The sequence below is a fragment of the Syngnathoides biaculeatus genome, chromosome 5 (assembly GCF_019802595.1).
Source record: "Syngnathoides biaculeatus isolate LvHL_M chromosome 5, ASM1980259v1, whole genome shotgun sequence".
Classification (NCBI taxonomy): Eukaryota; Metazoa; Chordata; class Actinopteri; order Syngnathiformes; family Syngnathidae; genus Syngnathoides; species Syngnathoides biaculeatus.
Window position 1 is genome coordinate 23,499,809 of NC_084644.1, and position 516 is coordinate 23,500,324.

Genomic DNA, 516 nt, shown 5'->3' on the forward strand with positions numbered 1-516 from the left:
ACGACTCCGTGCCAAAATGTCCTTACATGACCCGTCAGGGTAGCACGAGAAGCTACTTGAGGACACAACTGACATTGCACTTTTTTTTCTTTTAAATCTAACCATCTTGCTTGCTTAATTCAGCCTCGAAAGGGATAAGAGTGGGGAAAATCAAACTTGTTTATCCTTAAAATGAGAACGCTCATTCGAATGAGTTTTTCATTCTAACAATTAATTATTCACTCTAATGAGAAAATTTCTAGTTATAATAAACAACCCCTCCCCCTTCCCATGTCCCTTCAGGGGATCCTTACCTTAACATTTTCCATCCTTGAAAATAGATTGTTTAATTTTGTGAAGACAAACTGAATCTTAACATGTGAATTTGTTTCAATGGGTTTCTCAATCAGGTCTAAACTAAAAAAAAAAAAAAATCAAAATAGAAGACATCTCCACATATTTGAAGTAGTTGACTTAATGCAACTGTAAAACCCTTTTTATGAGTCAATTTTTGCAGTGTTAAACAGGACACACCAA